We start from the raw sequence: 17,581 nt of genomic DNA, 5'->3' as shown, positions 1-17,581 counted from the left end.
TTTTTTTCTCTTTCCCGCATTTGCAGTGGGGAGGTGCAATCTGTCAGCCTATCAGCAGCGCACACACGGAGCGAAGTGCTTTTTTTCACACAAGCAAGGGCATGTGTGATTGGCAGTGTATGTCACATGTCCTTGCCCTATAAGACCAAGCCATTTTCCCCGTCGCCACCATTTTCTCACTGCTGCAGCTGCGTGTTAGACGGCACCGCTGTTGCTGTGTGCGCTATACCTTGTTAATTTCAAGCCAATTTTCGCACAAATATACAGATAGCTTGGGAGTAGGGAATAGTTGTGATTGCAGTCCTTTTAAGGACTAGGTTACAGCATTTCCTACGACTTTTATCAGGCAGGTCTGTGCTCTTAAATAGATAGATTGTGGGAGTAAAGACTAATTGTAATTGGAGTCCTTTTCAGGACTAGGTTACATCAGTTCCTATCAGTTTTTGCCAGGCAGGTCTGTGCCAGTGCTGTGCAAGTTTTTTTCACAGCATTTGGCTGAATCTAGCAAAGCTAATCCTTTTTGGCCTATTGCAGAGTGTGTTAGTCAGTGGAGTAGCCTATCTGTGTTGCAAGATATACCACCTGTGTATAGAATACCAATTTTTTTACTGCACCTAGTGAAGTAAAATCTTTTGGGCATAGCATCATTCTATTAGTCCATCTATACTGACCTCCATCAGGTTGCAAACTGAATATAATTTTTTTCTGCATCTAGCTCTGAAAAAATATTTGGGCTTCTAGCAGTGTGTGGGACTTGGTCTATTAGTCCATCTATACTGACCTCCATCAGGTTGCAAATTAAAAATAATTTTTTTCTGCATCTAGCTCTGAAAAAATATTTGGGCTTCTAGCAGTGTGTGGGACTTGGTCTATTAGTCCATCTATACTGACCTCCATCAGGTTGCAAATTAAAAATAATTTTTTTCTTCATTTATCTCTGAAAAAATATTTGGGCTTCTAGCAGCGTGTGGGACTTGTTCTATTAGTCCATCTGTACTGACCTCCATCAGGTTGCAAATTAAAAATAATTTTTTTCTGCATCTAGCTCTGAAAAAATATTTGGGCTTCTAGCAGTGTGTGGGACTTGGTCTATTAGTCCATCTATACTGACCTCCATCAGGTTGCAAATTGAATAAAAAAAATTTCTGCATCTAGCTCTGAAAAAATATTTGGGCTTCTAGCGGTGTGTGGGACTTGGTCTATTAGTCCATCTATACTGACCTCCATCAGGTTGCAAATTAAAAATAATTTTTTTCTGCATCTAGCTCTGAAAAAATATTTGGGCTTCTAGCAGTGTGTGGGACTTGGTCTATTAGTCCATCTATACTGACCTCCATCAGGTTGCAAATTAAAAATAATTTTTTTCTGCATCTAGCTCTGAAAAAATATTTGGGCTTCTAGCAGTGTGTGGGATTTGGTCTATTAGTCCATCTATACTGACCTCCATCAGGTTGCAAATTAAAAATAATTTTTTTCTTCATTTATCTCTGAAAAAATATTTGGGCTTCTAGCAGCGTGTGGGACTTGTTCTATTAGTCCATCTGTACTGACCTCCATCAGGTTGCAAATTAAAAATAATTTTTTTCTGCATCTAGCTCTGAAAAAATATTTGGGCTTCTAGCAGTGTGTGGGACTTGGTCTATTAGTCCATCTATACTGACCTCCATCAGGTTGCAAATTGAATAAAAAAAATTTCTGCATCTAGCTCTGAAAAAATATTTGGGCTTCTAGCGGTGTGTGGGACTTGGTCTATTAGTCCATCTATACTGACCTCCATCAGGTTGCAAATTAAAAATAATTTTTTTCTGCATCTAGCTCTGAAAAAATATTTGGGCTTCTAGCAGTGTGTGGGACTTGGTCTATTAGTCCATCTATACTGACCTCCATCAGGTTGCAAATTACAAATAATTTTTTTCTGCATCTAGCTCTGAAAAAATATTTGGGCTTCTAGCAGTGTGTGGGACTTGGTCTATTAGTCCATCTATACTGACCTCCATCAGGTTGCAAATTGAATAAAAAAATTTTCTGCATCTAGCTCTGAAAAAATATTTGGGCTTCTAGCGGTGTGTGGGACTTGGTCTATTAGTCCATCTATACTGACCTCCATCAGGTTGCAAATTAAAAATAATTTTTTTCTGCATCTAGCTCTGAAAAAATATTTGGGCTTCTAGCAGTGTGTGGGACTTGGTCTATTAGTCCATCTATACTGACCTCCATCAGGTTGCAAATTAAAAATATTTTTTTTCTTCATTTAGCTCTGAAAAAATATTTGGGCTTCTAGCAGTGTGTGGGACTTGTTCTATTAGTCCTTCTATACTGACGTCCAGCAGGTTGCAAATTGAATATAATTTTTTTCTGCATCTAGCTCTGAAAAAATATTTGGGCTTCTAGCGGTGTGTGAGACTTGGTCTATTAGTCCATCTATACTGACCTCCATCAGGTTGCAATTTAAAAATAATTTTTTTCTGCATCTAGCTCTGAAAAAATATTTGGGCTTCTAGCAGTGTGTGGGACTTGGTCTATTAGTCCATCTATACTGACCTCCATCAGGTTGCAAATTAAAAATAATTTTTTTCTGCATCTAGCTCTGAAAAAATATTTGGGCTTCTAGCGGTGTGTGGGACTTGGTCTATTAGTCCATCTATACTGACCTCCATCAGGTTGCAAATTAAAAATAATTTTTTTCTGCATCTAGCTCTGAAAAAATATTTGGGCTTCTAGCAGTGTGTGGGACTTGGTCTATTAGTCCATCTATACTGACCTCCATCAGGTTGCAAATTAAAAATAATTTTTTTCTTCATTTATCTCTGAAAAAATATTTGGGCTTCTAGCAGCGTGTGGGACTTGTTCTATTAGTCCATCTGTACTGACCTCCATCAGGTTGCAAATTAAAAATAATTTTTTTCTGCATCTAGCTCTGAAAAAATATTTGGGCTTCTAGCAGTGTGTGGGACTTGGTCTATTAGTCCATCTATACTGACCTCCATCAGGTTGCAAATTGAATAAAAAAAATTTCTGCATCTAGCTCTGAAAAAATATTTGGGCTTCTAGCGGTGTGTGGGACTTGGTCTATTAGTCCATCTATACTGACCTCCATCAGGTTGCAAATTGAATAAAAAAATTTTCTGCATCTAGCTCTGAAAAAATATTTGGGCTTCTAGCGGTGTGTGGGACTTGGTCTATTAGTCCATCTATACTGACCTCCATCAGGTTGCAAATTAAAAATAATTTTTTTCTGCATCTAGCTCTGAAAAAATATTTGGGCTTCTAGCAGTGTGTGGGACTTGGTCTATTAGTCCATCTATACTGACCTCCATCAGGTTGCAAATTAAAAATATTTTTTTTCTTCATTTAGCTCTGAAAAAATATTTGGGCTTCTAGCAGTGTGTGGGACTTGTTCTATTAGTCCTTCTATACTGACGTCCAGCAGGTTGCAAATTGAATATAATTTTTTTCTGCATCTAGCTCTGAAAAAATATTTGGGCTTCTAGCGGTGTGTGAGACTTGGTCTATTAGTCCATCTATACTGACCTCCATCAGGTTGCAAATTAAAAATAATTTTTTTCTGCATCTAGCTCTGAAAAAATATTTGGGCTTCTAGCAGTGTGTGGGACTTGGTCTATTAGTCCATCTATACTGACCTCCATCAGGTTGCAAATTAAAAATAATTTTTTTCTGCATCTAGCTCTGAAAAAATATTTGGGCTTCTAGCGGTGTGTGGGACTTGGTCTATTAGTCCATCTATACTGACCTCCATCAGGTTGCAAATTAAAAATAATTTTTTTCTGCATCTAACCCAGCCAATAGTTTTGGCCTAATACCACAGTTTGGCCACTCAGCTCTGCTCGGTTACCATCCATTGTTTTTTTGTGCAAACAACTCCAGAGTTGTGAATTAGTTAACCACCAAAATGAGTGGAAAAAGGCCTGCTGCTGGTGGAAAGGGGAATAGGCATGTTGGGAAGGGGAAAAAAGGTTGTGTCCGTGGGGTAGGTGCAGAAGAAAGACCATCTTCCAGCCAAACTAAAATGTCTACTTCTTTTAGCGGACAATGTGATAAGATCCCTTTCTTACGGCCACGCCAATCGCTACAAATTCCAGATGAGGCACAAAAACAGCAGGTGCTTCAACGGATATCAAGTGCTCCTTTAAGTGGGCTCTCCTCCACATCAACTTCAACATCACAAATACTCCAGTCCTCAAAGGTGTCACCCCAATCGCACTTGCTTCCTCACAGCTCCCAAATCTCCAGCTGCCCGTCTGAGTATGAGGTAGAACAGATGGTAGAGTCTGCAGAGCTGTTTACTCATACTATAGCCTGGGAATCAGAGGTCGACTCCAGCGCTTCTGTGAATCCAGACGAGGAAATGATCTGCACTGATGCCCAGAATCTTTATGAGTCGGATCCAGGACCAGACGCAGAAGGTTCTGACCATAATGTAGACCCTCATTCCCAAACTGTAACTCCTGTTGGTGGAGACAATGAGGAAGACGATGATAAGACTCAAATACCTGATTGGAGCGACAACTTTAGTTTTTTGTCAGGGCAGGAACAGGTTGGCTCTGAGGACGACGGGTGTGATAACGCACAGGGTGATGATGATGAGGTCGGAGATCCCACTTACTGTCAACCCACAGTCAGCCAAGAGATGAGGTCAGCAGAGGAGGTGGAGGAAGATGCTAGTGACGACGAGGTCAGGTTGCGCCTTCCTGGACAGAGACGTAGTACTGGAAGCACGTCAACAACTGCATCCTCAAACACAACTCTGCCTCTCACCACAAGTCGTGGTGGCTCTTCAGGTCGCATGGGTGCTAAGCCTTGCATAGCCTGGGCATTTTTTCAGATCGATAAAGATGACCCAACTCGTGTTATCTGTAACATTTGTCAGCAAAAGCTAAGTAGAGGCCAAAAAATACATAGTTTGAGTACTTCATGCATGAACCGGCACATGGACATGAAGCATAAGTTGCAGTGGGAAGCTCAGTGTGCTACAATGCGGTCTAGCCGGCCGGGTCAACCACCGTCTGCCATATCTTGTGCATCCGCGGCCTCTTCATCCTCTGTGACTGGGGGGACAGCAGTCACACCTGTTTTGGGGCGCAGACCTGCCACCTCTTTACCCGCAACAGCCAGCGTGATTGGCAGGTCATCATTTTCTTTGGAGGTGGTAACACCAGCTGGTCTTGAGCGCTGTCCGACATCGATAGCACCACCTTTGGATCAAGGCAACCTAACATGTCCGCCTGCATCTTCCTCACAGACCGGCAGTTTGCGGGGGACACCCTTATCAACCCCGTCTAAGCACAATAGCCAGCCCTCGGTCCCTCAGATGTGGACAAGTAAAAGACCATTTCCTCCTAGCCATGAGAAAGCTAAGAGGTTGAATTTCACCATCTGCAAGCTCTTGGCTACAGAAATGCTGCCTTTCCGCCTGGTGGACACAGAGGATTTTCGAGACCTTATGTCCGTCGCAGTGCCCCAGTACCAGATGCCCAGTCGGCACTACTTCTCAAAGAAAGGTGTGCCTGCGCTCCACCAGCATGTCGCACACAACATCACCGCTTCTTTGAGAAACTCTGTGTGTGACAGGGTGCATTTCACCACAGACACTTGGACGAGTAGGCATGGACAGGGGCGTTACATGTCGCTGACTGGGCACTGGGTAACTATGGTGACAGCAGGACAAGGGGCTGCTGTCCAAGTCTTGCCGTCCCCACGAGTTGTGCGTCAATCCTCTTTATGTCATTTTTCCTCCACTGCTTCTGCCTCCTCAACCTCCTCTCGGTCTTCCACCTGCACCCAAAGCCTGTCTGGTCATGCCACAAGCTTTCTAACTGCGCAGAAGGGATCCTGCACACCTCCTTACTTTGCTGGCAGTAGGGCTCAACGTCATCAGGCGGTTTTTACATTGAAATGTCTGGGAAATGTGAGTCACACAGCTGAGGAGTTGTGGTCAGCTCTGGAGAACCAATTTCATGAATGGTTGTCTCCACTGGACCTGAAACCAGGGAAGGCCGTGTGCGACAATGCTGCAAACCTGGGTGCGGCCCTTCTCCGGGGCAATGTCACACACGTGCCTTGTATGGCTCACGTGTTGAACCTGGTTGTCCAGCAATTTTTAGCCCACTATCCCAGACTAGATGGCCTTCTGCAGAGGGCACGGTCGCTGTGTGCTCACTTCCGCCGTTCGCGTCCCGCAGCTCAGCGACTTACATCTCTACAGAAGTCGTTGGGCCTGCCACTTCACCGGCTAAAATGCGATGTGCCTACCCGGTGGAATTCAACTCTGCACATGTTGCAGCGACTGTGGCAGCACCGACAAGCCCTGGTGCAATACGTTCTGACGTATAGCCTGGGCCAACGAGATTCAGAGGTGGGGCAAATCACGCTGGAGGAGTGGTCTCAGATCAGGGACCTATGCACCCTTCTGCACAGTTTTGAAATGGCGACGAAGATGTTTAGTGCTGACGATGCCATTATCAGCATGACTATTCCGGTGATTTACATGCTGGAGCAGATGTTAAACAGAATTCGGAGTCAGGTGGTGGCACAAGAGGAGGTGGAGGAAGTAGAGGAGGAGGAGTTGTATGCGGAAGGGCTAACATCTGCAAGGTCCAGACGGTCGGCAGCACCAAGGCGGCAGGCATGTGAGGGTGGGGGAGATGGTTTTACCAGGGCGCATGGTAGCAGCCAAACTAGTGAGGAAGGTGCAGGAGCCCAGGAAGAAGTGGAGGACGAACTGATGGAAGACTCATCAGATGAGGGAGACCTTGATCACATTTCTGTTGTGCGAGGTTGGGGGGAGAGGACAGAGGAAGGAAGCATGATTGTTACCTCGCCACCAACACAACAGGGACTTGGTGCTCCTGGATGCGCAACACACATGAGTGCCTTCTTGCTGCACTACCTGCAACATGACCCTCGAATTGTGAGAATTAGAAATAATCCTGACTACTGGGTTGCCACACTGTTAGATCCCCGGTACAAAAGTAAATTTGCAGAAATTATTCCTGCCATAGAAAGGGATGCACGCATGCAGGAGTATCAGCAGAGACTGTTGCAGAATCTTACATGTGCTTTTCCACAAAATACCAGTGGTGCACGTAGTGAATCTCACAGTTCCAACTTGCCAACCGTGGGACCGTCAAGTGTTCAGCACTCAAACCGTAACAGAACCACAGTATCTGGTGGTAACATCAATTTTGCGGAATCATTTCACCACTTTTTTAGCCCATCCTTTGCAAGGCCACAGGAGACAAGAAGTCTGACACATAGTCAACGCCTAGAGACGATGGTACAGGAGTATCTCCAAGTAAACATTGAAGCCACGACTGTGTCACTGGACCCTTGCTCTTTTTGGGCTTCCAATCTGGATAAATGGCCGGAGCTAGCCACTTACGCCTTGGAGATCTTGTCATGCCCCGCAGCCAGCGTTCTGTCTGAACGTGTGTTCAGCGCTGCTGGTGGTGTGCTGACAGATAAGCGCACGCGGCTCTCCACTGATAATGTAGACAGACTCACGTTCATAAAGATGAACAAATCATGGATCCGAAACGACTTTTCTACCCCTGTGTCATCCTGGGGAGAGTAAAAGCTTGATGATTGTTTAAAATCACCCTACCAACCGTTTTAAGCTTTCAAATTACTAATCATGTTTATCTGTATCTTGACTGGAAAATAATTTGGGCTTTGTAGCAGTGTGCAGCACTGATCCTATTAGGCCATCTATAATAAGCTCCACCAGATTTAAAATTAAAAATAATTTTTAGCTGCATCTAGCCCGGAAAATAATTTTGGGGCTCCGAGATGCGCAAGACACATAAGTGCCTTCTTGCTGCACTACCTGCAGCATGACCCTCATATTGTCAGAATTCGAAGTAATCATGACTACTGGGTTGCCACACTCTTAGATCCCCCAAACTTTTCGATCAACCTTTTCATTTTAATAAAGACCAAAAAAATGGTCATTTTTGAAATTATAAGCATTAGCAGGTTGTTAGAAACTGAAATCAAACAGTTTTCAACTCAAAACTTTATTCTAGGTGATGTTACATTTTCACATAGGACCCCTTGTTCGAAAGGAGCTTCTGAACTCTCTCGTCCATTGAATTTGTCAGGTTTTGGATGGTTTCTGCTTCAATTGTTTTGCATGAGGACAGAATACCCTCCCAGAGCTGTTGCTTAGATGTGAACTGCCTCCCGCCATCATAGACACTCCTTTTAATGATGCTCCAAAGGTTCTGAATGGGGTAGAGGTCAGGGGAGCATGGGGGTCACACCATAAGTTTGTCCCCTTTTATGCCCATATCAGCCAGAGATGCAGATGTTTTATGTGCAGCATGAGATGGTGCATTATCATGCAGAAAAATGATCTTGCTGTGAAATACACGGTTCTTCTTCTTGAACCATGGCAGGAAGTGCTGTTTGAGAAAATCCACATACATTATGGAGTTCATCTTTAGCGCCTTCAGGGATCCTAAAGGGGCCGACAATCTCTCTCCCCATGATTCCAGCCCAAAACATTACTCCACCTCCTCCTTGTTGGCGCTGTAGCCGTGTTTGCGTGGGGTGTCCATCAACCAGCCATCCTCCACTCCATCCATCTGGACCATCGAGCGCTGCACGGCACTCATCCGTGAACAAAACAGTTTTGAAATCAGTCTTCATGTAATGTTTGGCCCACTGGAGCCGTTTCTGCTTGTGTGAAGTGGATAGAGGAGGTCGACAGGATGGCGTATGCACAGCTGCAAACCTCTGAAGGACCCTGCATCTTGTTGTTCGGGGGACGTTGGAGGCACAAGCAGCTTCAAAAACTTGTCTGCTGCTATGACAAGGCTTTTTGCCGCTGCTCTTTCAACCTGACGTAATTGCCTGTAGGAAAGAGTCCTCAATTTGCCCTTATCAGCACGCACACGTGTGTACTGTGAATCAGCTACATACTTCTTGATTGCCAAGACACTTCATCCTGATCATCGCACAATGTTGATTGTAGTCATGCCTTGACCTAAACACTCCACAATTTGTTGCTTCTCAGCAGCCGACACATCCTTTTTCTTTCCCATTTTGGCAGAAAATGTAGGCTGCTGAATAATGTGAGAGAGCCTTCTTAAGTAGTCTTGCCTTTCATTGGACACACCTGACAAACTAATTAGCACTGGTGTCTGCAATTGCTTACAGTGATATAAAGAGCCCTGACACACATCACCATCAATGAGTTTAACTGACAAACAAACAAATTCTTCCCTTATCACTCCTAAACACTTTTTGCATAATAATTTGGAACACAGTGTACATGTGCTTTTCCACAAAACACCAGTGGTTCACGTAGTGAATCTTACAGTTCTAACTTGCCAACCGTGGTCTTTATGGAGTTGTTCAATAAAGGGCCCAAAATTAAGATAACATAGATGGGAGAGGTCTCTATGAATAGGAATTCCTAAGTATTTGATACCCTGTGAGGGCCAGGCAAAGGGAAAGTTGGACTGGATGGAATCCTATATGGATTTGGGGAGGGAGACATCGAGGGCCTCAGACTTCGCTGCATTGATTTTAAAATTTGACCATGTAACAAAGTGATCTATTTCAGCCATAACAGCATGGATGGATATATGTGATTGAGTGATATATACTAGGACATCATCAGCAAATAGAGAGCACTTGTACTCGGTGCCTCCCACCTCAATCCACCTAATATTGGGGTTATGGCGAATTGATGAGAGCAGGTGCTCCGTCACTAGGATGTATAAGAGAGGGGACAGAGAACATCCCTGCCTTGTCCCATTGGTGATTGTGAAAGGTGATGAAAATGTTCTGACGCGCCCCCTTGGCCTTGGGACACCCGGAGCCGGACCCTTTTTGGTGGATGCTGGTGGTTGTAGTCTTCGTGGCGGCGATCCGGTTCCGTGGCTCAGGGCGGTCAAACCAGTGGCTGAACTATTTATGTGGTTTTGATGTTTAAATGTCCGACTACACCACCCGTGGATTGCGGTCAGAGTGAACCGCCGCTACAGGGCAGACCGCTAAGGCTGGTGTTGTGGGTGCAGCAGAGCGTAGCATAACTCCCCACGGGAGGAGTATAGCCTCAGGGCAGTGTATGCGGAGGATGGGGGTGATGGTGCAGGGCAGCAGCAGTAACGACACGGAGTCAGTGATGCAATTCAGGGCCTTTACTCACAGTTCTTATTATCCAGACCACGTCTGCAGGTAACGGCTGCCCACGTCGTACTGTGCTCACCAGGTGAGGGGCTCAGACAACTCCCAGATAACTTTGGAGCGCTTCACAGGACCCCCTTTGTGTGTCCTTTGTCTGGCCTTTCTTACCAACACTTCTGTCCGGCTGCCTCGGGCCTCCTCTTGGTAAACTTGGCGCCAGTTTCCCTGACCCTATGTGGTGCCTTCCTAGCGGGTGGAGCAAGGGGCTGCGCCACATAAAATGTCAGAGCCTCCGGTTTCTAGCTGAGGGTCGTTTCCTGCCTCCACTAGTTCGGGGACCGGTCTCCCCCTTTGGCCTGACCCCTCCACGCAGGTGGATTCGGGCGTGCGGTGGCGACTCGCCCGTCCGCACCCCTGGGATCCCTTCATTCCTCGTTCCTGGAGCCTTCTCCGCTCCTCTTCCTTCCTTCTCCCTCTTGCAGGCCTGGGCCTCTGTTACTAGGCCCGCCTCCGGAGCAGAGCTCATGCAGAGCCCCTGCTCCCTGCCACTTCTGCTCAGACTTCTCTGCACTGAACTAAGATGGTGCCCACCTTTTATACTCCCTTCTCAATGCACCCAGGAACTGCTTCCTCCCTGCTCCTGCACTGCAGGGTTCCCCTTCCTCAGTGTTCCCTCCCCCCACTCCAGCCAGGGACAGGGACTGTCGTGCCCATCTCAGGGGCATATTGGTCACCCTGCCCCACGGCAATGTGGTGTAATGCTTGCAGGTGTCGGGTCCTGATCCACACTCCATCCTTATCTGAGAGTGAGATATCACACCTCTGGGTGAGGTGCAATACGTTTGTAGCAACCGAGCCCTCGGTGCTACAGTTCCATTTATCTTCAGCCTAGGTGACGTATTGTGATACAGGGCCGTGATTTTGGCTATAAAAGGGTCCCCTAGACCCCTACCCCAAGCTTTTTAAGAGAATCATATATGGCGTGCCAGGAGACTCTATGGAATGCTTTCTCAGCATCCAACGAGAGTATCTACTTACAAATTTTTAACTGCATCTAGCCCAGGAAATACTTTGTGCCTAGTAGCAGTGTCTGCTAGTCAGCGGATTATCCCGGCTGTTAAGCAAGCTACACCACCTGTAGTTTGGACACTTAATTTTTTCAAAGGAAATGCTTCGGGACCACGGGATACTTAGTGAAGAGCATCAGGAGGCACCCCAAGGCATAGGGGCTGGGACTGGCACTAGGATGCCTTGCGGTGGACAGCCGAGCTCGATCCTTATAAAAGCTTTTTAACTGCAGCAGCTTTAGTGGACGCTAGTGGAGCTGGAATTACGCGGCTGCTGGCATGAGACTTGCCCTCCAATAGATCCTTGTAAATGGATTTAAAGTGTATTCATTCAAATTAGAGGGACAATTTAAATTAAAAAGCTTAGAGCTGCCTCCACCACAGGGGGGCTCTCTCGACCCACCAGCGGACAGGCACCAGTATTGGGAGAGGTGGGCTGGCCGTCAGGGTTCACCGCGGCTCTGGCACAAACCCGGCGACACGGAGGTGGCACGGGCAGGAGCGGACTGGCCGTCTCGGCTTCTCACTTTTTGGATTTTAGAAGGGCATGACATGCCTATATCTGTGTCTCCCCCTCCTTTTACTCCTCCACCTCTTTTCTTTTCGCATGACTATATGTACTTGTCACTTTTCCATGTGTTAGTTGTGTCTTCTGAGCAGTTTGTCAGCTTTTGGACACCTTTGAAGGTGTTTTCTATGTGTTTCTATGTGTTTTTGTTTGCCTGCCATTGGTTTTAACGGTGTTCGAAGGTGTTCGACGAACAGTTCGACGAACAGTTCGGCGAACACACGGGTGTTCGACGAACCGAACCGAACTCGAACACTACGGGGGTGGCTCAACACTAATTGTTACCTCGCCACCAACACAACAGGGACTTGGTGCTCCTGGATGCTCAACACACATGAGTGCCTTCTTGCTGCACTACCTGCTACATGACCCTCGAATTGTGAGAATTAGAAATAATCCTGACTACTGGGTTGCCACACTGTTAGATCCCCGGTACAAAAGTAAATTTGCAGAAATTATTCCTGCCATAGAAAGGGATGCACGCATGCAGGAGTATCAGCACAGACTGTTGCAGAATCTTACATGTGCTTTTCCACAAAATACCAGTGGTGCACGTAGTGAATCTCACAGTTCCAACTTGCCAACAGTGGGACCGTCAAGTGTTCAGCACTCAAACCGTAACAGAACCACAGTATCTGCTGGTAACATCAATTTTGCGGAATCATTTCACCACTTTTTTAGCCCATCCTTTGCAAGGCCACAGGAGACAAGAAGTCTGACACATAGTCAACGCCTAGAGACGATGGTACAGGAGTATCTCCAAGTAAACATTGAAGCCATGACTGTGTCACTGGACCCTTGCTCTTTTTGGGCTTCCAATCTGGATAAATGGCCGGAGCTAGCCACTTACGCCTTGGAGATCTTGTCATGCCCCGCAGCCAGCGTTCTGTCTGAACGTGTGTTCAGCGCTGCTGGTGGTGTGCTGACAGATAAGCGCACGCGGCTCTCCACTGATAATGTAGACAGACTCACGTTCATAAAGATGAACAAATCATGGATCCGAAACGACTTTTCTACCCCTGTGTCATCCTGGGGAGAGTAAAAGCTTGATGATTGGTTAAAATCACCCTACCAACCGTTTTAAGCTTTCAAATTACTAATCATGTTTATCTGTATCTTGGCTGGAAAATAATTTGGGCTTTGTAGCAGTGTGCAGCACTGATTCTATTAGGCCATCTATAATAAGCTTCACCAGATTTAAAATTACTAATCATGTTTATCTGTATCTTGACTGGAAAATAATTTGGGCTTTGTAGCAGTGTGCAGCACTGATCCTATTAGGCCATCTATACTAAAGCTTCACCAGATTTAAAATTAATAATAATTTTTAGCTGCATCTAGCCCGGAAAATAATTTTGGGGCTCCGAGATGCGCAAGACACATAAGTGCCTTCTTGCTGCACTACCTGCAGCATGACCCTCATATTGTCAGAATTCGAAGTAATCATGACTACTGGGTTGCCACACTCTTAGATCCCCCAAACTTTTCGATCAACCTTTTCATTTTAATAAAGACCAAAAAAATGGTCATTTTTGAAATTATAAGCATTAGCAGGTTGTTAGAAACTGAAATCAAACAGTTTTCAACTCAAAACTTTATTCTAGGTGATGTTACATTTTCACATAGGACCCCTTGTTCGAAAGGAGCTTTCTGAACTCTCTCGTCCATTGAATTTGTCAGGTTTTGGATGGTTTCTGCTTCAATTGTTTTGCATGAGGACATAATACCCTCCCAGAGCTGTTGCTTAGATGTGAACTGCCTCCCGCCATCATAGACACTCCTTTTAATGATGCTCCAAAGGTTCCGAATGGGGTAGAGGTCAGGGGAGCATGGGGGTCACACCATAAGTTTGTCCCCTTTTATGCCCATATCAGCCAGAGATGCAGATGTTTTATGTGCAGCATGAGATGGTGCATTATCATGCAAAAAAATGATCTTGCTGTGAAATACACGGTTCTTCTTCTTGAACCATGGCAGGAAGTGCTGTTTGAGAAAATCCACATACATTATGGAGTTCATCTTTAGCGCCTTCAGGGATCCTAAAGGGGTCGACAATCTCTCTCCCCATGATTCCAGCCCAAAACATTACTCCACCTCCTCCTTGTTTGCGTGGGGTGTCCATCAACCAGCCATCCTCCACTCCATCCATCTGGACCATCGAGCGCTGCACGGCACTCATCCGTGAACAAAACAGTTTTGAAATCAGTCTTCATGTAATGTTTGGCCCACTGGAGCCGTTTCTGCTTGTGTGAAGTGGATAGAGGAGGTCGACAGGATGGCGTATGCACAGCTGCAAACCTCTGAAGTACCCTGCATCTTGTTGTTCGGGGGACGTTGGAGGCACCAGCAGCTTCAAAAACTTGTCTGCTGCTATGACAAGGCTTTTTTGCCGCTGCTCTTTCAACCTGACGTAATTGCCTGTAGGAAAGAGTCCTCAATTTGCCCTTATCAGCACGCACACGTGTGTACTGTGAATCAGCTACATACTTCTTGATTGCCAAGACACTTCATCCTGATCATCGCACAATGTTGATTGTAGTCATGCCTTGACCTAAACACTCCACAATTTGTTGCTTCTCAGCAGCCGACACATCCTTTTTCTTTCCCATTTTGGCAGAAAATGTAGGCTGCTTAATAATGTGAGACAGCCTTCTTAAGTAGTCTTGCCTTTCATTGGACACACCTGCCAAACTAATTAGCACAGGTGTCAGCAATTGCTTACAGTGATATAAAGAGCCCTGACACACATCACCATCAATGAGTTTAACTGACAAACAAACAAATTCTTCCCTTATCACTCCTAAACACTTTTTGCATAATAATTTGGAACACAGTGTACATGTGCTTTTCCACAAAACACCAGTGGTTCACGTAGTGAACCTTACAGTTCTAACTTGCCAACCGTGGTCTATATGGAGTTGTTCAATAAAGGGCCCAAAATTAAGATAACATAGATGGGAGAGGTCTCTATGAATTGGAATTCCTAAGTATTTGATACCCTGTGAGGGCCAGGCAAAGGGAAAGTTGGACTGGATGGAATCCTATATGGATTTGGGGAGGGAGACATCGAGGGCCTCAGACTTCGCTGCATTGATTTTAAAATTTGACCATGTAACAAAGTGATCTATTTCAGCCATAACAGCATGGATGGATATATGTGATTGAGTGATATATACTAGGACATCATCAGCAAATAGAGAGCACTTGTATTCGGTGCCTCCCACCTCAATCCACCTAATATTGGGGTTATGGCGAATTGATGAGAGCAGGTGCTCCGTCACTAGGATGTATAAGAGAGGGGACAGAGAACATCCCTGCCTTGTCCCATTGGTGATTGTGAAAGGTGATGAAAATGTTCTGACGCGCCCCCTGGGCCTTGGGACACCCGGAGCCGGACCCTTTTTGGTGGATGCTGGTGGTTGTAGTCTCCGTATCGGCGACCCGGTTCCGTGGCTCAGGGCGGTCAAACCAGTGGCGGAACTATTTATGTGGTTTTGATGTTTAAATGTCCGACTACGCCACCCGTGGATTGCGGTCAGAGTGAACCGCCGCTCCAGGGCAGACCGCTGAGGCTGGTGTTGTGGGTGCAGCAGAGCGTAGCATAACTCCCCACGGGAGGAGTATAGCCTCAGGGCAGTGTATGCGGAGGATGGGGGTGATGGTGCAGGGCAGCAGCAGTAACGACACGGAGTCAGTGATGCAGTCCAGGGCCTTTACTCACAGTTCTTATTATCCAGACCACGTCTGCAGGTAACGGCTGCCCACGTCGTACTGTGCTCACCAGGTGAGGGGCTCAGACAACTCCCAGATAACTTTGGAGCGCTTCACAGGACCCCCTTTGTGTGTCCTTTGTCTGGCCTTTCGTACCAACCCTTCTGTCCGGCTGCCTCGGGCCTCCTCTTGGTAAACTTGGCGCCAGTTTCCCTGACCCTATGTGGTGCCTTCCTAGCGGGTGTAGCGAGGGGCTGCGCCACATAAAATGTCACAGCCTCCTGTTTCTAGCTGAGGGTCGTTTCCTGCCTCCACTAGTTTCGGGGACCGGTCTCCCCCTTTGGCCTGACCCCTCCACGCAGGTGGATACGGGCGTGCGGTGGCGACTCGCCCGTCCGCACCCCTGGGATCCCTTCGTTCCTCGTTCCTGGAGCCTTCTCCGCTCCTCTTCCTTCCTTCTCCATCTTCCAGGCCTGGGCCTCTGTTACTAGGCCCGCCTCCGGAGCAGAGCTCATGCAGAGCCCCTGCTCCCTGCCACTTCTGCTCAGACTTCTCTGCACTGAACTAAGATGGTGCCCACCTTTTATACTCCCTTCTCAATGCACCCAGGAACTGCTTCCTCCCTGCTCCTGCACTACAGGGTTCCCCTTCCTCAGTGTTCCCTCCCCCCACTCCAGCCAGGGACAGGGACTGTCGTGCCCATCTCAGGGGTATATTGGTCGCCCTGCCCCACGGCAATGTGGTGTAATGCATGCAGGTGTCGGGTCCTGATCCACACTACATCCTTACCTGAGAGTGAGATATCACACCTCTGGGTGAGGTGCAATACCTCTGTAGCAACCGAGCCCTCAGGGTGCTTCAGTTCCATTTATCTTCAGCCTAGGTGACGTATTGCGATACAGGACCATGATTTTGGCTATAAAAGGGTCCCCTAGACCCCTACCCCAAGCTTTTTAAGAGAATCATATATGGCGTGCCAGGAGACTCTATGGAATGCTTTCTCAGCATCCAACGAGAGTATCTAATTACAAATTTTTAACTGCATCTAGCCCAGGAAATACTTTGTGCCTAGTAGCAGTGTCTGCTAGTCAGCGGATTATCCCGGCTGTTAAGCAAGCTACACCACCTGTAGTTTGGACACTTAATTTTTTCAAAGGAAATGCTTCGGGACCACGGGATACTCAGTGAAGAGCATCAGGAGGCACCCCAACGCTTAGGGGCTGGGACTGGCAGTAGGATGCCTTGCGGTGGACAGCCGAGCTCAATCCTTATAAAAGCTTTTTCACTGCAGCAGCTTTAGTGGATGCTACTGGAGCTGGAATTACGCGGCTGCTGGCATGAGACTTGCCCTCCAATAGATCCTTGTAAATGGATTTAAGGTGTATTCATTCAAATTAGAGAGACAATTTAAATTAAAAAGCTTAGAGCTGCCTCCACCACATGGGGGCTCGCTCGACCCACCAGTGGACAGGCACCAGTATTGGGAGAGGGGGGCTGGCCGTCAGGGTTCACCGCGGCTCTGACACAAACCCGGCGACGCGGAGGTGGCACGGGCAGGAGCGGACTGAACGTGTCGGCTTCTCACTTTTTGGATTTTAGAAGGGCATGACATGCGTATATCTGTGTCTCCCCCTCCTTTTACTCCTCCACCTCTTTTCTTTTCGCATGACTATATGTACTTGTCACTTTTCCATGTGTTAGTTGTGTCTTCTGAGCAGTTTGTCAGCTTTTGGACACCTTTGAAGGTGTTTTCTATGTGTTTTTGTTTGCCTGCCATTGGTTTTAACAGTGTTCGAAGGTGTTCGACGAACAGTTCGACGAACAGTTCGACGAACACACGGGTGTTCGACGAACCGAACCGAACTCGAACACTACGGGGGTGGCTCAACACTATTTGGTAATACTACTGCTTAGCTGATTGAAGTGAGAGTGATGGTTATTCTGCTGATGTTCACCGCTCCCACATTCTTAGCCGTGGTATGATGTTTTTTCTCTTTTACACTACCCCGTTCATTGCCATAGCCACTTTTTCTTTTGACAATATTTGCAACCTCAATTAGTAAAGAGTTAGTAGGTAGCTAGG

The 17,581-nt window shown here is 46.5% G+C and overlaps 1 protein-coding gene across 2 annotated transcripts in view; it reads left to right on the top strand.

Annotated features, from left to right (window-relative positions):
* The window catches only part of CSMD1 (CUB and Sushi multiple domains 1), a 2,980,041-nt gene that overhangs the window by 309,061 nt on the left and 2,653,399 nt on the right, over positions 1-17,581 (top strand). The window lies entirely within an intron of this gene.

The sequence above is a fragment of the Phyllobates terribilis genome, unplaced genomic scaffold, assembly GCF_046119375.1.
Source record: "Phyllobates terribilis strain yellow unplaced genomic scaffold, ASM4611937v1 Scaffold_3__8_contigs__length_932513732, whole genome shotgun sequence".
Classification (NCBI taxonomy): Eukaryota; Metazoa; Chordata; class Amphibia; order Anura; family Dendrobatidae; genus Phyllobates; species Phyllobates terribilis.
Note: the sequence above shows the minus strand (reverse complement) of the source record. Positions and strands in the feature narration are given on the sequence as shown.